This window comes from Stomoxys calcitrans, chromosome 1, assembly GCF_963082655.1.
Source record: "Stomoxys calcitrans chromosome 1, idStoCalc2.1, whole genome shotgun sequence".
In the NCBI taxonomy this organism is placed as follows: domain Eukaryota; kingdom Metazoa; phylum Arthropoda; class Insecta; order Diptera; family Muscidae; genus Stomoxys; species Stomoxys calcitrans.
The window spans coordinates 92,746,949-92,767,304 of record NC_081552.1 but is presented as its reverse complement, the minus strand read 5'-3'; positions in this window follow the sequence as shown (position 1 = coordinate 92,767,304).

The following is a 20,356-nucleotide window of genomic DNA, read 5'->3' as shown; positions in this document are numbered from 1 at the left end:
GGAGCTGTATCGGGCTATAGACCGATTCAGACCATAATAAACACGTATGTTGATGGTCATGAGAGAATCCGTCGTACAACATTTCAGGAAAATCGGATAATAATTGCGACCTCTAGAGGCTCAAGAAGATCCCAGATCGGTTTATATGGCCTCAAGAAGGCTCAAGAAGTCAAGATCCCAGATCGGTTTATATGGCATCTATATCATTTGACACAGTTGTTGAAAGCAAGAATAAAATACGTCTTGCAAAATTTCAGCCAAATCGGATAGGAATTGCGCCCTCTAGAAGATCAAGAAGTCAAGTCCCCAGATCTGTTTATATGACAGCTATATCAGTTTATGAAGCGGTTTGAACCATACCTGGTTCAGTTGTTGGATATCATAACAAAATACCACGTGCAAAATTTCGTTCCAATCGGATAAGAATTGCGCACTCCAGAGGCTCAAGAAGTCAAGACCCAAGATCGGTTTATATGGCAGCTATATCAGGTTATAGGTATCACTTCCAACATTTGTGCGAAGTATGGTCCAAATCGGTTCATAACTGGTATAGGTGCCATACAAACCGATCTTGGGTCTTGACTTCTTGAGCTTTTAGAAGGCGCAATTCTTATCTGATTTGGCTAAAATTGTGCAAGAGGTGTTTTGGTATGACTTCCATAATCTGTGATAAGTATGGCGCAAATCGGTACATAACCTGATATAGCTGCCATATAAACTAATCTGGGATCTTGTTTTTCATTATCACGCTTTTATTTGCAATCTATCTTAAAAAAAAGACAATGAGCAAAATTATTCACAAAAATAAATAAATAACAGAAGCTCTGTGCTTCATTGTACCACATAGCATTAAAAGCAAAATTGTGTTTTAATTTGAGTTATATCTTAAGTAACAGAAAAAGTATATGCTAGTGTTATTTCCCAAGATCTAGTACAGGTTTCTCTTCAGTTTTCTTGTATCATTGCTGTCGTCTAAAAGGGAAACAGCAAGTAGATTTGGGTGTTGACGTAGTATCCAATACTTATTCCTTAAAAACCATGGCGCGTTTGTTATTGACCTCAAAGTTTTAGATATAAACCTTTATAATATTCCAATGTTGAATTTTCTTGCAGTTGTTGAAGTCCATGGGTCTATACAGGTTAAAGAATAGCTTTATAAGGCCTTAGTTTATTGTTAAAATTCAATTGCGATTTTGGTCTAAGAAGCCAGTATAATTTTGCGGGTTTTAATTTTCAATTGCTGTTGATTGGCTTTAGTGTTTGCCCTCCAGGTTAGTTCCCTATCTAAAGTCAATCCAAGATAGTTGACAGTGTCTGCTTGTGGTACTATAGTTCCATGAATGTTTACCGGATGCCAATCTTTACGCATTATAATAAATGTTGGGTGTATTGGCCAGTTCCGCTGCGCCTTCTTTTACTTTATGTGGAACAAAAGTTTTCTTGGAATATTTATTTTCGACAACTAAAGATCTTTTAGTGAAAAACCATGCTAGGAAAATAGTATATCGCTTGACTAACAGTTTAACAATATAAGTGTCTTTATCTGAATCCCAAATAATCTTTATTGGTCTACGAATTTAAGTTTGAATGTAAGGTGTACTCCTTTCTTAAAATACTTTATTTCAGCCAGATATTCTCATGATGTCTGATTTAGTGGTGTTTTCGGGGGATAGGTGGTCCCCCAGATACTTGGCCATGAAAAAATATCAGCATCGTGCTCTTCTCTCAAATACCATTTATTTAAACCCCATATTGACATTGGCTTAAAAGGAGATTACAGGATGAGGCGTCCCCCAAAAACACATGGCCCCAAAATAGGTTATCAAATTTGTTTTCTAATCCCAAATACCTTTCATTTGAGCCACAAATTGCGATGGTCAAAAAATTTTTTCCCTTTGGGGGTGTTTTGGGAAAGGGATAATGCGTATTCTACTCCCAAATACCTTTTTTTGAGCCCCATATTGCGATGGTCAGCAAAAAATTGCTGTTTGTGATTTATTTTGGGAAAGGGGTAGACCCCCAGAAAATTGGTCCCGACTATGGGTATCAATTCTTGCTCTACCCCCAATACCTTTCATTTAAGTCGGTAAATACGCCCGATTTAGGGGTGTTTTGGGGAGTTTGGTGGTCCACAAAATTCTAAGCCCTGAAAATATATCAGCAAAGTGCTCCATTCTCATATATCTATATATCATTTATTTGAACCCCATATTGCCATTAACTTCAAAATTGAAGATCAAATTTGTTTTCTAATCTCATTTAAACTCCTTATTGCAAAAGTCAGGAAATATGTCCGGCTTGGGGTATTTGCCCTAAAAACTATAAATATTTAGTTCCACTCTCTTTATTCTACCCGCAAATACCTTTCATTTCCCATATTGCCATGGTCGGTAAATATGTCCGACTTAGGGGTGTTTTGGAGGTTTGGGTGGTCCCCCTAGCACTTGGTTCAACAATTGGATATCAGAAACGTTTTCTTATCCTAAATACCTTTCTTTTGAGTCCCATATTGTCGTGATTGGTCTACATATATGTTTGGTAGGTTTCAGGGTGGGACGGCGCTCCTAGGTACCCCATCCGAAATTTGGATACCAAATTTTTATTTTTAGGGTACTATATGAGAGCACAAAAAATGCAGCTTAAATTGCACCACCCATCTCCGAGATCTGGCGTTTCTGAAAATTAGGGTAATGGGGAGGGTCCGCCCCCCTTCAAATATCAAAAAATGTAGTACCCTATTTTCACCACGGAGTCATTATGCACAATCTGTGAAAATTTCAAGAAAATCGGTTCAGCCGTTTCTGAGTCTATAAGAAACACACAAACATACAAACAAACAAACACAAATTGATTTTCATATATGTATAAGATTTTAAAAGCCATTTTTCAAGATTGTTAACTAGAGTTTGCACAAGATTTGATGCGTGTAGAGGACATTTACTGCATCCAAATATTACCGTATCGTCAGCATACGTTGCCAATTTAACATCACTTGAAACTGGTATATCTGTTGTAAAAATCCAATCCAAGAACGCTGCCTTGAGGAATGCCAGCCGATGTTTCGTCCTTTGCCTTGATATAAAAAAAATCTTTTCAAATGATAGCTTTTTAAAAAGTAAATAGACCATCATGCCATACGCAGTCAAAAGCCCGACGAATATCGAGAAAAATCGTAAAACAGTATTCTTTATTCTCTAGGGCATCAATTATGACATTAACTATCCGATTACATTGCTCTAGTGTCCCATGGTTGTGTCGGAAACCGAACTGATGCTCAGAATTGATATTTTGCTCTTTAAGTGCTAGCAATAATCGTCTTAAAATATTCTTTTAAACATTGTTGAGAATATTGGAGAAAGGCTTGTGGGTCTAAACGATGTGAGCAAATAGTTCAGCCTCATCATAGATTTATAAACATGCTGAGCTCTTAACTACTTTTGAAGTAATTTTATCATAACCAGGCGATTTGCAATTGATTAACTCATTTATCTAGCTTGACTTCATTCGAGGTAATATGCTTAATAAGAAGGTGCATTCGGCATGGCGAATTCGAAAAATTTTAAATTCTTCCGTATCATTGTTAGAGTTAAAATTATAAGGAACTATTGCTGGACAGTGTCAGGTTTTAGACCATTGTTTAGCGCTTTCTATGCAAAGAATAGCATAGCAAAAAAACATTTAAATGTCAGCAAAAATGTGTTGTTGCTAGAAGAATTTTTTAGACAAAGAAATATCAACAGCGGGCGATATTTACATACCATCCAAACTAGAGTAGGTTGTAAAGCACACATCTGAATTCGAACAGGGCTCTTTAAGACGACTTGCTTCACAAGCGCAATAGAAAACAAATCAAATCTTACTTCCCTTATTAAAATCCAACGCCCAACGGTTGATGCTGCCAGTGCTGTTTTTGTGTATAGGCAGTGATAATTACACCACATGCGTCGTGCCTTTCGTTTGGATTGTCTGTTTGCGTTTTCTTTTTTTTTGGTCTTGAAATCTTATTGAGATTCCATTACTGGATATTGTCCGGCTTTAGACCATTGTTTAATGCTTGCTATTCAAAGAACAGCATAGCAAAAAACATTTAAAAGTCAGAAAAAATTGTTGTTGCTAGAAGCATTTGACGGGCTATCCGTATCGCGATTTCAATTTCGACCAAGAAAAATCTTCAGCGGACAATGTCAAATGGATCATGGTGCTTTACACACCATCCCAACTAGAGTAGGTTGTAAAGCAAAGTATATATTGGGCAACTTGAAGATTTTTTTGAAATTCGTTGGTTTATTTTGTAAAATGTTCGAAATTGTACTTTCTTCAATGATTGAGATAAGATTTCAAACTTGTATTAAATAAATTTGTTGAAAATGAAAAAAAAAAAAATTTAATCGGCCTTTAATTTTTAATATGAGATAACTTATCGTTAATGTATGTATATGGCTTCAAAGTATAAGCGTTGAACTCAAATTCTTCAAATATAAACAATAGGAATGCAAACTACTGTGCTGCTATCTGCCATTCAAATGTTAGTGTTCCGTGACACTCATATATTGAAGAGCACACAACCAAGTTACATAAAAAGCTGTTTCCATTTTGTCAGCTGTGTTTTTTTATGAGAAAAACAGCATATATGATGTTTGCTATTTTTTCCCCTCACCGATATATCATCATCAGCACCTGTAAACAAAAACATAAAAAATATATAAATCACTCACCTCCGATAACAAACATCATCTTCAAATGGTGTTAACACCAATTGCACACAACATGCACTTTGAAAATCACCAACCGTTGTCAATGATTACAACACTTATCAAGGGGGGGTCTCGAGTGTACTGCATCAAAATTAATGAACCAGTATGGTATTTTTTTTTTTTTTTTTGAGTGGTGGACAGTATTTTTGTCTAAAAGGGTGTTTTGGGATGTTGTTTTATGTTGGATTGCTAATTTATCAATGGATATTTATTTTTCACCTTTTTGGTGTACAAAAGCTCTCATGAGACATTGAGATATGGGATTTGTGCGATGCCAACGGATTTTATTACCCGACGTAGATGGGATGATGATTCCCACTTAAAATGGTTCTGAAAATTGGAGTTTATTTGTGTTTAAAAGTGTATCAAACAGCAAAACAACAATATTGCTTATTTTTAAATATGCATTTAAAAAGCAGAATTCGAAATTAAGAGTCAGGAGAGCTTAGGGGTAAAATATGCGATAGTGAGATTCTTTACAAAGTAACGCAAGTACGCATAAAGTAGATAAACTTTCAACCTTCGAGAGTGTTGAAAACGTGAATCATTTTCAGCATTTTTCTATTGCCTATAAAAATGCTTTCATCTGAGTCCCATATGACCTTTATTGGTCTATGAATTCGTTCGGAGGGTTTAGGTCCATTGACATACATGGGACCAAATTTGGATATCTGATTCGCATTCTATTTCCAAATACCTTTATTTCAGGCCAATATTGCGATGGTCTGTAAATAATTGCTGTTGTAGAGTGTTTTGGGGAAAGGGCAGACCCCCAAATATTGGTCCCAAAAGTGGGTATCAATTTCGTACTCTTTTTCCCTAGACCTTTAATTTGGGCCCCACATTGACGTGGTCGGTAAATATGCCTCAAAATTGGATATCAAACTAGTTTTTTAATCTCAAATACCTTTCATTTGAGTCGCTTATTGCAAAAGTCAGCAAATATGTCCGGTTTGGGTATGGGCTCTAAAAACTATCAATATCGAGATCCACTCCCTTTAATTATCATGGTGAGCAAATACGTCCTATTTGGTTGTTGTTTTGGAGGTAGAATATCCCCTAGGCAGTTGGTCCCGTGGTCTACTCGGCAAACATAACCGGTTTGTAGGGTTGTTTGGGGGATGAGGCGGCCGTTCATTGACTTGGCTCTGAAAATATATATCAGATTCGTGTTATACTCTAAAATACCTTTTATTACAGCCCCACTTTGGAATTGTCAGAAAATAAATTCTTAATGGGTGGTGTATGGGGGTGGGGTGGCCCATGGACACTTTTCCCGAATATTGATACCAAATTCGTGCTTTACTCCGAAAAATCTTTCATTTAAGTTCCATATTGCTATGGTCGTAAATTTGACCTCTTTGGGGTTGTTTTTGCGGGGGGCAGCCCCCAAAACACTTGGCTTCACATTTGAATATGAGATTCGTATTCTACACTCAAATACCTAGTTGAGCCCCATATTGCCATGGTCAGTAAATAATTCCTGTTTGTTGGGTGTTTTGGGAAAGGGAATTTGGTCCTGAAAGTGAATATTAATTTCGTGCTCTTCCCCCCAGTACCTTTCATTTGAGCTCGGTAAATATGCCATGGTCATTAAATAAGTCCTGTTGCGGGGTGTTTTGTGGAAGGGGTGGATCCCCAGAAACTTGGTCCCACATTTGGATATCAGATTCGCATTCTACTCGCAAATACTTTTCATTTGAGTTTCATATTGTCGTGATTGGTCGTAATATATATTTTGGGGGTGGGGCGGCCCCCTAAGTACACCAACCGAAATTTGGATACCAAATTTTTGTCTTTAATTTACAACAAGAGAGCACCAAAATAGCGCTTAAATCGCACCACCCACCACTGAGATCCGGCGTTTCTAAAAATTAGGGTTGGGGGTTGGTCCGCCCCCCTTCAGATATCAAACAATGTAATGCCCTATTTTCACCACGGAATATTAATGCACTATCAGTAAAGATTTCATGAAAATCGGTTCAGCAGTTTTTGAATCAATAAGGAACACATAAACAAACACAAATTAATTTTTATATAGATAGAAGACTCGCCTTGCCCGGCCCGCTCTGCCGCGCCCGATAATGCTATTATATTGGAGAAAGGTACTATTAATTTGGAAATTTCTGTATAATTTAAGTTCAAAATGTGTTCCAATTTTCCTGTGAATTTTTCTACTCTCAAATACCTCTTATTTAATCCCCAATAAGTAAAAGTCCTGTTTAAGTGTGTGGTGGATCCCCAGAAACTTGGTCTCAAAAGTGGAAATCAATTTTGTGCTTTACTCCCAAAGACCTTTTATCTAAGATCCATACTGCCATGGTCGGTAAATATGTCCAATTTGAGGGATTTTTTGGGAGTGGGGTGAACCACGAAACGCTTAGTTCCACAATTGGATATCAGATTCGCTTTGTATTCTCAAATACCTTTAATTTGATACCCATATTGTAGTGATTGGTCAATAAATCCGTTTGGCAGGTTTTGGGGTTGGGCGGCCCTCCTAGGCACCCCACCCCAGATTCTGACAGAAAAAATTTATTTTAGGTTAATATAAGTGTGCCAACAAACTTTCGGTTAAATCGCCCTACTTATCTCCGAGATCTGGTGTTTTTGCAAATTATTATATTAAGGCCCGTCTTAAAGTGGAAGAGTTAAAAAATAATACCGCAAACAAGCACAACAACGTCATAACTAAGATAAATACTGTATGATCAATTTTTACTAATCTGCCATCTTTCTGTTCAAATTAGCGCCATTTACTGGCTGTTTTCAATTGGACCAACTAAATCTGTTTGAAAACAATCTTTGAACATAGTCAGTAGAAGGCACTCACTTAAATGTTAGGGCTACTACTCGCTCGAAGTGGCTTAACGTCAATGACATAGATAATCATGTGGGAGTTGTCTATAAATGACTGTATGACTACCTAATAAAAAGTCATCATTTAGTATTTTTTTAAATCAAATCAAATAGCGATTTTCTGTGGTAAAGAACTAATTTGTCAGTCTATATATTTGGTGCGGTGGCGATAGTTTTAACTATTAAACCATGTAAAACTTTTAAACAAACAAGTGTTACAAGCAGCGTGACGTTTGGTCTTGTCTATCGATGAGCTAAAAATGGTTGCAACCTTAACGTTAAGGTTTGCAATTCCTTATTATCACGCTGAACGTCATCATTTTTGGGGTATGGCGGCCTAAATTTATTTGTGTCCCCACACATTTATTAAATCACACAGTGTCCTATTAAGTCATTATGATTGATCGATTGTTTTGAGGTGAGGTGGTCCGCTATAATGAAGAATATCAGATTCGCACTCCACAACCTTATACTTTAAATTTAATCCCATATTGTCATGTTTGGTGTATACAGCCGTTTGGTGGATGATATCTATTTGAGGGTTGTGCGTCACACTCCATCTGCCACTTGAGTACATATTTGAATGACGTACTCTACTCAAAAATATCTATCATTTGATCCCCCATTGTTTTAATTGGTCAAATAGTACATTGGAGGCGATTTATGGAGGTAGATTCTTGGACACAAAGTTTGATATCATATTCGTAATCAACTCGCAAACACCTTTCATTTGAGTCTTATATAACTATGATCAACTAAACTCCCAATTGGGGGTGGGGCGACCCGTAAATACTTAAACATAATTTTTTTATGTCGTATTCGTAATCTTCTCCCGAATACCTTTCATTTGGGTCTCATATTGATATGTACGTTCAATATGTTTATTTAGGAAACTTTTGGAGCTGGAGTGGCCCCAGCGTTCCTTGGACCCAATATTTAATATTCGTATTTTACTCTCCAATACCTTTCATTTGATACCCATATTTTCCCGATCGTTCCTTTTTGATTTTGGTTGGTGTTTTTGGAGTAACGGGGGAGGGTCCGCCCCTTCCAATATCAACAAATTATATAGCCTTTTTGTCCTCCATGACCATATTCGTAATCTACTCCCGATACCTTCATTCGAGTCCCATATTGTCATTATTGTCCAATATGCCTTTTGGAAGCGGGGCAACCCCCAGGTACTTGGATCAAATTTTCATATCAAATATGTATTCTACTCTCAAATATCTTTCATTTGAGTCCCATTTTGCCGATCTGTCCACTTTTACTTTTGTAGTAAGGGGGAGGGACCGCTCCCCAACAGATATCAAAAAATTATATAGCCTATTGCTCCTTCCAGACCACTCCCCACAATCTGTACAAATTTCAAAGAAATCGGTTCAGCCGTTTTTGGGTCTATACGGAACAACAAATTTACAAACCCACAAACAAACAAACAAAAACTCGTTTTAATATATATAGACTAGCTGAGCCCGGCCCGCTCTGCTGCTCACAATCATGCTATGTTGGAGAGGAGTACTCTAAATTTAGATGTTTCTGCCTAATTTCTGTTGAAAATGTACTCCAATTTTCCTGTGGATTTTTTATACTCAAATACATCTTATTTAAACCCCACATTGCAATGGGCAGTAAAAGTCCTTCTTGGGATGTGGAGACTTGATCCCAAAAGTGAAAGTCTATTTCGTGCTCAAATACCTTTCATTTAAAATCCATATTGCCATGGGTTGTAAATATGTTTGAGGGGTTTTTTTGGGGGTGGGATGACCCGCAAAACACTTAGTCCCACAATTGGATATCAGATTCGTTTTTTAAGGCTCAAATACCTTTTATTTGATTCCCATATTTTAGTGATTGAGCTACAAATCCATTTGGCGGATTTGATACCAACAAAATTTCCAATTAATCGCCCTATTAATCTCCGAGATCTGGGATTTTTGAAATTAGGGTAAGGGGTTGGTTGCTCCCCTCACACATCAAAAAATAAAAATTAGTACCCTATTTTCACCACGGATCAATAATGCACCATCCGTAAAAATTTCAAGAAAATCAGTTGAGCCGCTTTTGAGCCTATATAGAACACACAAACAAACAAATCGACAAACCAACAAACCAAAATTAATTTTTATACATAAAGCTAGCTGAGTCCGGCGCGCAGCGCTGCGCATTCATTTTTACTCTAAAATGTTTGTGCAGTGTGAACGGAAAGTGCTGGGAGAATGATTTTGGGCTTAAATTAAAAAGTTCTTAAAAAATTGGATTAGTAAAAAAAATCCTCCAAAATAGTACCGGAAGTGGGAGAAATTGTATTTTAAGTGCTGCATTGGGTACTATTTGGTACTTCCTTTGTAAATTGAGTTAGAGCTCTGAATTTTGAAACTTAATTACACCATGACAATTTTAATTGGATGATTAGAAGAGTTTTTGGAAATTTTTACATTTAGGTACTAAAAGAAGTACCAACAATTTATGAATTTAGAAATTTGCCTTAAAATACCTCTGCTACAAAATAATGGGGATGAAAAAAAGCAATGGAAAAATAGTACTGGTAATGGGAGAAATCGTACGTTTATTACCGCAATTGGTACCATTTGGTACTTTCTTTTCAGATGGAGTTACAGGTCTGAAAGCATGTAGGCATAAGTAGGCAAAATATGTTAGATATCTAAATAATCTCTTTAAAATTTTAACATGTTTATACCAAAATTGGTACCATTTGGTACTTTCTATATAGATGGAGCTACAGGTCTGAAATTTGGCTTGCAGATACTACTAGGAAAAATATGAGGATGCGGATATTCTTCCGCCCCATGCCACTATGGGCATACACCTAAGCTAGTTATTGGCGTGTTTATGTCAGAAATTCCGTGCTACTTACAAAATCCCTAATTGTTTTTCATACCACGCCCCTTAATTAGTTTATGTCTTGTATTGTGTACTCAACTAAGTGCCGGTGTCTGTTAGCAGCAAAAGCTGGGCAATGATATTGGAAATGTTCAAACGTCTCATCATCTCCCCACATGCTATCACTTGCCGTACCGATTTTGGATAAGTGATCTCGTAGTTTTATATGCTTTTCATCTTCCTACCGACCGTTTCGCTATTCCACAGTATTATATGCGCATTCGTAGCCAACGCTCTGCATCGATCCGAAAGGCTTCGGGTTAACCAAGATTATTGACGGCAGCCCTCTGGACTGCCAAATCGTCTGCTTATTCATTCCCCCTAACTCTGCTATGGCCCGTCACCCAAACGATGCGGATCGTAATGGGTGACAAAATATTCTATTCGTGCATATTGGTATTAAAAAGTGCTAAATAGTACGAAATAGCTTATCTTCGCCTACATCGAGTGGGGACAGCTAGAACTAAGCAACTTGATAGAATTATCAGACTTGACAAAAATACGACACATCGTAACAAATCGGTTCAGGAGTGGAAGAAAACGTACTAATTGTGGTGTGATTGATACCTTGAAAGCATATATTGGGCAACTAGAAGACTTTTTTTGAAAATCGTACATAAAGGTACCTAAATATTCAAAATATAGGTTAGGTTAGGTAAGGTTGAAAAGAGGGTGCAGATATTAATCCACCCATGCCACTATGGACATACACCTAAGCCAGTAATCGGCCAAAATCTATAAAGTAACCTCTAAAAAGAAAATTTTAAGTTAGGAATTCCGTGCTATTGTACTTACAAAATCCTTAATTGTTTTCAATACCATTCCCCTAAGTTGGTTCATGTCTGATATTGTGTCTCCACATAAGTGCCTGTATCTAGTAGACGCGAAAGCCGGGCAATGACAAAGGAAATTTTCCAACGTCTCATCATCTTCCTCGCATACCCTACACATGCTATCACTTGCCGCACTGATTTTACATAAGTGAGATCGTAGTCCTATGTGTCCAGTTATGATACCAATAGCTATACTGACCTTCTTCTTACTTCCTTTCAGTAATAGCCTCGTCTTCTCACGATCTGGATCCCCCAATAGGATTTTCGCCGTCCTACCGACCGTTTCGCTGTTTCGGGCTGCGTCGACCCGATAGGCTTCGGGTTAACCATGTTTATTGTCCTCTGGCCTTTACCGCCAAATCGTCTTCTCTTCCATTTCCCCTTACTCTGATATGGCCCGGCACCCAAACGATGCGGATTGTGCCATCCTCAGAGAAGGCTTTAATCTCCTTCTTAAACTGCAAGACTGTTCGTGACCTTACGGTCCTGGTTGTTATTGCCCTTACAGCAATTTTACTGTCGGTAAAGATATTCACACTCGACGTCCTCGCGTTAGCACCACACCACTTCACGCATTCCGTGATCGACCGGCTCTGCGCCTGCAGGACCGTATTATGGTCAGGCAGTCCAAAACAGATCTCAGTCCCTGGGATCTCAATGTAATCCCCCAGGCCCACTCTGTCCTCTAGCTTTGATCCATCCGTGTAACATGATCTTCCAGATGGCAATACTAGGGATCCGTCAATCCATGATTGTGCCGATGCCAGCAGTGCTTCGCACTAGACTTCAAGGTTCATATCTGGTATCCGATCGGAAACCTCTTCTCTTCCTTCCATGATTTTTATGATGTGATTGTCTAAACCGGAGAAATGACAGGTTTGTTTTTGACACGGTAAAATGACTGATATTTGAAACCGGTGAAGTGGTTGGTTATTTTAGCAGGGAAAATGAATGATTTTATGTTTAAATATATATCGTACTCGCTGAATGAATGCCTTCCATCTATCACAACATCATGTTGCGTGTGGCGGTAACCCAGACGCGAACATTAATATACATGAGTGTACTATTCGGCCGGTCGCTCGATTGAATGGATATTGTTTTTTCCAATCCATAAAAACTCCGGACTGAGGCGTTTGCCACATTCACTGTATTGGCTCAGAGGGTGCCTTCAAAAATTTATAATTTTTCTTGATATATGTTTTTTTGCTTGGGAGGTGTGTGATTGCTGGTCGTTGGCGAAAAAAGAAATGCGTTTTTTGAAACATCTGACGATAGGTGTAATGAACCCTTACTGGTAATGAATTCTTTTTTTTAGGAAATATGTTGACCTGCACCCCCACCATGGTTTATTGATTTTCTACATTCGTTTTCATGACTTGCCTGGGGATACCCTCTCAAGTGTTCATGTGTGACAATTACTTGCATATAGTTCTAACTTTACTTTACACTTAACTTGCATTTGATTCATACCAAAGACTTTGTCCATTTAAAGTTTTAACCAGAAGAGCCTTGTCCTTTTGTCCCCGGAGGATGAAACTGGGCAGGTCTTTTTACATTTTTTTCCCCGATAGTTCTCCATTTTCACATGTCACTTTTTTTTTAATTTCTTCCATAGGAGGCTGTAGGACATGCCACACCAGAATAACACTTTGCCAGATTGTGCATTTTTTGTTACAATCAATCCATCACAATCGATCAAAATAAACATATCTAAAAGCAATATAATATTTAAATATTATTATTTTTTCACTCGCATTTAATATACAAAATTCCATTTTGATATTTTTTGGTCCACGGCTTCCGGTCAGTTTCTTTTCGATTTGAAATTTTTATTATATTGAACAGAATTTTTTTTAAAGCTTATTCTTTAAAAAAATATGATTCCAATATGACACAATTAAATGGTTTTTGTAAATAATATTGAAAATAGCAAGGAGATAAATAGAAACAGGTAGATAATGGACCGTCAAAAACATTTTCTATTACACCCATTCTGTTTTGATATGGAATTTTATAGCAGCGAGCACTTATGTGTACCACCCACCACCGTGTACGAAATGAGTACTCAGGTTATATTGCTTATGAATATTCGGCCTTTCATTTGATGCAAGGCTTGGGAATTATTGTTTTGTTTGTTAGTTTTTATTTGATCCTAGCTGGACCAGGCCCGCTCCGCTGCGCCTTCTTTTACTTTATATGGAGCAAAACTTTACTTTCTATATTTATTTTCGACAATTAAAGAGTTTTTAGGGAAATACCAAGCCACGAAAATAGTATTTCGCTTGACTAACAGTTTAACAATATAAGTGCCTTTATCTGAATCCCATATGATCTTTATTGGTCTACGAATTAAAGTTTGGATGTAAATATTCTTAAAATACTTTATTTCAGCCCGATATTCTCATGATATCTGATTTAGGAGTGTTTTCGTTGGTGAGGTGGTCCCCCAGACAATTGGGCCTGAAAAAATATCAGCATCGTGCTCTTCTCTCAAACACCATTTATTTAAACCCCATATTGCCATTAGTTTAGGGGAGTTTACATGATGAGGCGTCCCCCAAACACATGGCCCTAAAATCGGTTATCAAATTCGTTTTCTAATCTCAAATACCTTCATTTGACCCACATATTGGTATGGTCGAAAAATTTTTACAGTTTGGGGGGTGTTTTGAGGAAGGCGTGATCCCCTAAATTCATGGTCCTGAATTTGGATATCAAATACGTATTCTACCCTAAAATACATTTATTTGAGCCCCATATTGCGATGGTCAGTAAAAAATAGCTGTTTGTGGGGTATTTTGGGAAAGGGCTAGACCCCCAGAAAATTGGTCCCGAAAGTGGGTATCAATACTTGCTCTACCCCCCAATACATTTCATTTGAGCTCCACATTAACAAGGTCGGTAAATATGACCGATTTGGGGGGTGTTTTGGGGGTTGGGGTGGTCCCACTAACACTTGGTCCGACAATTGGATATCATATACGTTTTCTTATCCTATATACCTTTCATTTGAGACCCATATTGTCGTGATTGGTCTAATTATATGTTTGGTAGGTTTTAGGGTAGGGGTACCCCCTAGGTACCCCATCCGAAATTTGGATACCAAATTTTTATTTTTAGGGTACTATATGAGAGCAAACAAAATTTCGCTTAAATCGCAATACCCATCTCCGAGATCTGGCGTCTCTGAAAATTTGGGTAAGAGGAGGGTCCCCCCCCTTCAGATTTCAAAAAATGTAGTACCCTATTTTCACTATGGAATCATTATGCACCATCAAGAAAATCGGTGTAGCCGTTTCTCAGTCTACAAGGAACACACAAACAAACAAAACAAGTAAAAGTTCGGCCGGGTCGAATCTTATATACCCTTCACCATGGAGCGCATTTGTCGAGTTCTTTTCCCGCCATCTCTTCTTAGGCAAAAAATGATATAAGAAAAGATTTGCTATGCTATTAGAGCGATATCAAGATATGATCTGGTTTAGACCACAATTAAATTATACGTTGGAGACCTGTGTAAAATATCAGCTAATTCGAATAAGAATTGCGCCCTTTGGGGGCTCAAGAAGTAAAATAGAGAGATAGATTTATATGGGAGCTGTATCGGGCTATAGACCGATTCAGACCATAATAAACACGTATGTTGATGGTCATGAGAGGATCCGTCGTAAATCGTAAACCGATCTTGGGTATAGACTTCTTGAGCCCCTAGAGGGCGCAATTCTCATCCGATTTGAATGAAATTTTGCACGACGTGTTTTGTTATGATATCCAATAACTGTGCCGAGTATGGTTTAATACGGTCCATAACCTGGTATAGCTGTCATATAAACCGATCTTGGGTCTTGACTTCTTGAGCCGCTAGAGGGCACAATTCTTATCCGATTTGGCTGAAATTAAGCATGAGGTGTTTTATTATGACTTCCAACAACTGTGCTGAGTATGGTTGGAATCGGTCCAAAACTTGATATAGCTGGCATAAAAACCTATCTGGGGTCTTCATTTCTTGAGTGTCTATAGTGCGCAATTATTATACGATTTAGCTGAAATATTGCATGACGTGTTTCGTTATGACTTCCAACTACTGTGCTAAGAAGAGTTCACATCGGTTCACGACCTGATATAGCTGCCATATAAACCGATCTGGGGTCTGGACTTCTTGAGCCACTAGAGGGCGCAATTATTATCCGATTTAGCTGAAATTTTGCACGATGTGTTTCGTTACAACTTTCAACAACTGTGCTAAGAAGAGTTCACATCGGTCCATAACCTGGTATAGCTGCCATATAAAACGATCTGGGGTCTGGACTTATTGAGCCACTAGAGGGAGTAATTATTATCCGATTTAGCTGAAATTTTGCACGAAGTGTTTTGTTACAACTTTCAACAACTGTGCTAAGAAGAGTTCACATCGGTCCATAACCTGATATAGCTGCCGTATAAACCGATCTGGGATCTTGACATCTTGAGCCTCTAAAGGGCGCAAGTATTATCCGATTTGGCTGAAATTTTGCATGACGTGTTTTGTTATGACTTTAAACAACTGTATAGTTCAAATCGGTCCATAACCAGATATAGCTGCCACATAAAGCGATCTGGGGTCTTGACTTCTTGAGCCTCTCAAGGGCGCAAGTATTATCCGATTTGGCTGAAATATTGCATGACGTATTTTGTTATAACTTTCAACAACTGTATAGTTCAAATCGGTCCATAACCTGATATAGCTGCCATATGAATCGCTATGTAATCTTAACTTTTTGAGCCTCTAAAGGACGCAAGTATTATCCGATTTGGCTGAAATATTGCATGACGTATTTTGTTATGACTTTCAACAACTGTATAGTTCAAATCGGTCCATAACGTGATATAGCTTCCATATAAATCGATCTCGGGTCTTGACTTCTTGAGCCTCTAAAGGGCGCTAGTATTATCCGATTTGGCTGAAATATTGCATGACGTCTTTTGTTATGACCTTCAACAACTGTATAGTTCAAATCGGTCCATAACCAGATAGAGCTGCCATATAAATCGATCTTGGGTTTTGACTTCTTGAGCCATAAGAGGGCGCAATTATTATCCGATTTAACTGAATTTTTGCATGAAGTGTTTTGTTATAACATCTAACAACGATGTTAGGAATAGTTCAAATCGGTCCATAACCTGTTTAGAAGTCATATAAACCGATTTGGGGTTTTGACTTGAGCCACTAGAGGGCGCAATTATTATCCGATTTAGCTGAAATTTTGCATGAAGTGTTTTGTTACAACTTTCAACAACTGTGCTAAGAAGAGGTCACATCGGTCCATAACCTGATATAGCTGCCATATAAACCGATATGGGATCTTGACTTCTTGAGCCTCTAAAGGGCGCAAGTATTATCCGATTTGGCTGACATTTTGTACAACTTCTCTCATGACCTTTAACATACGTGTCGAATATGGCATGAATCTGTTTATAGCCTAATACAGCTCCCCTAGTAAGAAATACTAAAATTCGCAATTCTTACTAGATTTGGCTAAAATTTTACACAATGATTTCTACTATGGTCTCCAAGATTCAGTTTAATTACTGTATGTTCCGAAATGAACCATAACTTGATAATGTTCCAATAACAGAGCAATCCGAACTTAGCACGCTTTTATTTTTAATTTCTTTCACACAGCAATGACCATCACCCACTTCAAGGCGGAGGCCTTCGACGTGTAGCGGCAGTGCTGGTAAGTTTTGATATGCTTTATATCAAAGAGAATCTTAAAACAGTTGTCTCGCGCTTCCATAGGTAAAGTACAAGTGTGCTAAGTTCGGCCGGGCCGAATATTATATACCCTCCACCATGGATCGCAAATGTAGAGTTCTTTTCCCGGCATCTCTTCTTAGGCAAAACAGGATTTAAAAAAAGATTTGATCTGCTATTAGTGCGATATCAAGATATGGTCCGGTTTGGAACACAATTAAATTATATGTTGGAGACCTGTGCAAAATGTCAGCCAATTTGAATAAGAATTGCGCCCTTTGGGGGCTCAAGAAGTAAAATAGAGAGATCGATATATATGGGAGCTGTATCGGGCTATAGACCGATTCAGACCATAATAAACACGTATGTTGATGGTCATGAGAGAATCCGTCGTACAAAATTTCAGGCAAATCGGATAATAATTGCGACCTCTACAGGCTCAAGAAGTCAAGATCCCAGATCGGTTTATATGGCAGCTATATCAGGTTATGAACCGATTTGAACCATTCTTGCCACAGTTATTGGATATCATAACAAAACACGTCGTGTCAAAATTCATTAAAATCGGATAAGAATTGCGCCCTCTAGAGGCTCAAGAAGTCAAGACCCAAAATCGGTTTATATGACAGCTATATCAGGTTATGGACCGATTTAAACCATACTTGGCACACTTGTTGGATATCAAAACAAAACACGTTGTGCAAAATTTCATTTCAATCGGATAAGAATTGCGCACTCTAGAGGCTCAAGAAGTCAAGACCCAATAACGGTTTATATGGCAGCTATATCAGGTTATGGAACGGTTTGAACCATACTTGGCACAGTTGTTAGATATCATAACAAAACACGTCGTGCCAAAATTCATTCCAATCGGATAAGAATTGTGCACTCTAGAGGCTCAAGAAGTCAAGACCCAAGATCGGTTTATATGGCAGCTATATCAAAACATGGACCGATATGGCCCATTTACAATACCAACCGACCTACACCAATAAGTAGTATTTGTGCAAAATTTCAAGCGGCTAGCTTTACTCCTTCGGAAGTTAGCGTGCTTTCGACAGACAGACGGACGGACGGACAGACGGACGGACATGGCTAGATCGACATAAAATGTCGCGACGATCAAGAATATATATACTTTATGGGGTCTCAGACGAATATTTCGAGTAGTTACAAACATAATGACGAAATTAGTATACCCCCCATCCTATGGTGGAGGGTATAAAAAAAAACATTTAGACGTACAAACATACAGGTTTGATTAGAATCATGCAAAGACAGTGAGAGATCATGATAAAACTGCTCTTAGTTTTTCACTCTCTTTGTATTTCTAACTGTGCGAAACCAGTATGACACTTTAAAGTTGTTTTTTTTATTGTTTTTTAAAGCCTTTGCATTTGATCAATGATATAAACATACTTACGTTCTTTTTATACCCTCCACCATAAGATGGGGGGTATACTAATTTCGTCATTCTGTTTGTAACTACTCGAAATATTCGTCTGAGACCCCATAAAGTATATATATTCTTGATCGTCGTGACATTTTATATCGATCTAGCCATGTCCGTCCGTCTGTCCGTCCGTCCGTCTGTCTGTCTGTCGAAAGCACGCTAACTTCCGAAGGAGTAAAGCTAGCCGCTTGAAATTTTGCACAAATACTTCTTATTAGTGTAGGTCGGTTGATATTGTAAATGGGCCATATCGGTCCATGTTTTGATATAGCTGCCATATAAACCGATCTTGGGTCTTGACTTCTTGAGCCTGTAGAGTGCGCAATTCTTATCCGATTGGAATGAAATTTCGCACGACGTGTTTTGTTGTGATATCCAACAACTGTGCCAAGTATGGTTTAAATCGGTTCATAACCTGATATAGCTGCCATATAAACAGATCTGGGGTCTTGACTTCTTGAGCCTCTAGAGTTCGCAATTCTAATCCGATTGGAATGAAATTTTGCACGACGTGTTTTGTTATGATATCCAACAACTGTGCCAAATATGGTTCAAATCGGTTCATAACCTGATATAGCTGTCATATAAACAGATCTGGGGACTTGACTTCTTGAGCTTCTAGAGGGCTCAATTTCTATCCGATTTGGCTGAAATTTCGCAAGACGTTTTTTATACCCACCACCGAAGGATGGGGGTATATTCATTTTGTCATTCCGTTTGCAACACATCGAAATATCCATTTCCGACCCTATAAAGTATATATATTCTTGATCAGCGTGAAAATCTAAGACGATCTAGACATGTCCGTCCGTCTGTCCGTCTGTCTGTTGAAATCACGCTACAGTCTTAAAAAATTGAGATATTGAGCTGAAATTTTACACAGATTCTTTTTTTGTCCATAAGCAGGTTAAGTTCGAAGATGGGCTATATCGGACTATATCTTGATATAGCCCCCATATAGACCGATCCGCCGATTAAAAGTCTTAGGCCCATAAAAGCCACATTTATTATCCGATTTTGCTGAAATTTGGGGCAGTGAGTTGTGTTGGGTCCTTCAACATCCTTCGTCAATTTGGCTCAGATCGGTCCAAATTTGGATATAGCTGCCATATAGACCGATCCTCAGATTTAGGGTCTTAGGCCCATAAAAGCCACATTTATTATCCGATTTTGCTGAAATTTGGGGCAGTGAGTTGTGTTGGGTCCTTCAACATCCTTCGTCAATTTGGCTCAGATCGGTCCAAATTTGGATATAGCTGCCTTATAGACCGATCCTCCGATTTATGGTCTTAGGCCCATAAAAGCCACATTTATTATCCGATTTTGCTGAAATTTGGGACAGTGAGTTGCACTGAGCCCTTCGACATGCTTCGTCAATTTGGTCCAGATCGGTCCGGATTTGGATATAGCTGCCATATAGACCGATCCTCCGATTTATGGTCTTAGGCCCATAAAAGCCACATTTATTATCCGATTTTGCTGAAATTTGGGGCAGTGAGTTGTGTTGGGTCCTTCAACATCATTCGTCAATTTGGCTCAGATCGGTCCAAATTTGGATATAGCTGCCATATAGACCGATCCTCAGATTTAGGGTCTTAGGCCCATAAAAGCCACATTTTATATCCGATTTGGATGAAATTTAGCACAGTGAGTTATGTTAGGCCCTTCAACATTCTTCGTCAATTTGGCCCAGATCGTTCCGGATTTGGATATAGCTGCCATATAGACCGATCCTCCGATTTATGGTCTTAGGCCCATAAAAGCCACATTTATTATCCGATTTTGCTGAAATTTGGGACAGTGAGTTGCGTTGAGC